Source organism: Egretta garzetta, unplaced genomic scaffold (genome assembly GCF_000687185.1).
Source record: "Egretta garzetta isolate BGI_Z169 unplaced genomic scaffold, ASM68718v1 scaffold149, whole genome shotgun sequence".
Lineage (NCBI taxonomy): Eukaryota > Metazoa > Chordata > Aves > Pelecaniformes > Ardeidae > Egretta > Egretta garzetta.
In genome coordinates, this window is record NW_009269998.1 from 333,797 (window position 1) to 336,155 (window position 2,359).

A 2,359-nucleotide genomic window follows, 5' to 3' on the forward strand; every position below is an offset into this window, starting at 1 on the left:
TTTAAATGCTTTTCTTTAAATTACTGAATTCAGATATCAAACTTGATACCTTGACTTTGGAAAGATCCAATACACTGTTCATGAACACCTTTGCAGTAAAATGTTCCTTAAAAACTTCCTTCAGTTTTCTCATTTTTTCATGAGAAAGGGAACAGTTTTTTAACCAAGCATTATTCCAAGTATGATGGGAAGTTAATATCGATGACTTCTTATCTTCTGTTTTATTTATCTAATGAAACATAAACCAAAACAATGTTTGAGATAAGCTAGAAATAGATGTTGAGCCGTGAAATACCTTGGCTTTCAGATCACCAAAAGGTGTCAACATCAAACTGAGCTGTGATTCACTTCAGGAAAAAACTGAACAAGCTAAACAGGAACATTTAGTTTCAGTTACCACTCTCCTACCCACTCACCTAGTCCAAACAAGGTAGGCAAGAGAAGCACAAAATGCTAACTGACACTGACTGTTAAGAAACGTGGTATACTGCATTTTGGAGGAAAAATCTGATTTTGTATTTATTTCACACAGATTGTCCGATGATACTGACTCACGAAAGGAGTATCAGCATCCTAAGCATCAATATGGACAGGTCAGTGAAGACAGATTTCTGTAAAACAGTCAAAACCAGAAACCAACCAACAGGAAATGCAAAATGAAAACAGTAAGTAAAATAAAAACGGAATTCTTACTACAAACCAGTGGTTTGCTCTCATCTGAAATATTAGGTGTGTTTTCTGGACCAGCAGAATACGAGTAATATAATACTTAATGACAACAAAAATTAGAATGGATGTCAAACACTGTACTTTAGAACTAAGTCAGTGCATAGATGTTTGAAATTAGAGTAAGTTCCACTATGAAAGCAGATGTGTGGAGTCTATATGTCTTTCAGAGTATCTGATACTATCCATGTGCAGACAGGAGACCGGATAATTTCTGAGTCTAGTCTAATAATGGTAATTCCTATGTACTTCCACATTTTCACCTGGAATTTTAAATTATGAGCTCTGCTTACAAAAAATGATCTGTCATCTTGTATTTTGGAAAGGCATGAGGTATTAAGTAGAGGTAAGAGTTGTTTTTATAGAGGATAGATCACAGTCACGTTAAAAAAAACAGGCATATAGAGCAAAACATATGATCAGAAATCAAGGAAATACAGAAAAGTCGACTTGTGTGTAGCAATTAAGCTCTTGTGGGTTATGGTGTCATCGATATATTTAAAAGCAAATGCTCTGTACATCCTAAGTCCTCTATTCTCTGTACACCCCTTATCTTCTTCTGCCCACATTATTCCCAAATTTTACTTTCTGCTCTGCACCTTCCCACATCTGAAGTTCCTGTAACATCCCAATCATCAGAGGGGCACGCAGGAGGTGGGTAAGAAAAGGGCAAGAACAAGAAGAGAAAACAGGAGGTACAAAGAAATGGAAGCATGTCTCCTCTCTCTGTTCTGCAGATCAAAAGAAGTTTATGTCCATTTAAATTTCACCCTGTAGGCCCCGCTCTGAAGATCAAACCTGTGTTACAATCAGCATATGTTTCATGGAGGTGGAGGTTTATGGGTTTTGAGTGGCTGATACCATATCCACATTACTTCACCCACACTGGAGTTTCAAGTTGTAGGAAGTGAGTAAACATATAATGATTTCATTTGGTTAATACTAGCTGTATGGATGAAGCTGTCATTGAGAATCATCTGTATCATTATTTATATACACATATATATGAACTGATACATAATGAAATGTAGCTCAACTTCAGGTGTGTAATTTCCTTCTGTTAAAAATCAGGCAACGAACTAATACTCTGGTATAGCATTTCAGCAGAATGACAAAACTTCATCACTTAAAGCTGCAGACTGCAGTAATAGAGCAGTTCATTAATTTCCCTGCAAACCATGCCAAATTCTATAACTAAGAGATATACCTAAGAGATAACACAGATTTCACAAAAGAGACCACATCAATCCCTGGAACTGTCCTGCTTGCTCCACTAGTTATTGAGTTTTCAAATATAATAGTATTTTACTTCTGTGGTTTAACACCAACTGGCAACTGAGCCCCGCACAGCCAGTCACTCGTTCCCCCCGCCATGGGATGGGGGAAGCGAATCAGAAGGGTAAAAGCGAGAAAACTCTTGCGTTGAGATAAAGACAGTTTAATAGGTAAAGCAAAAGCCACGCATGCAAGCAAAGCCAAACCAGGAATTCATTCCCTGCTTCCCATGGGCAGGCAGGTGCTCAGCCATCCCTGGGAAAGCAGGGCTCCATCATGCATAACGGTGACTTGGGAAGACAAACGCCATCGCTCTGAACATTCCCCCCCCCCCCTTCTTCTCCCCCCCACTTCATCA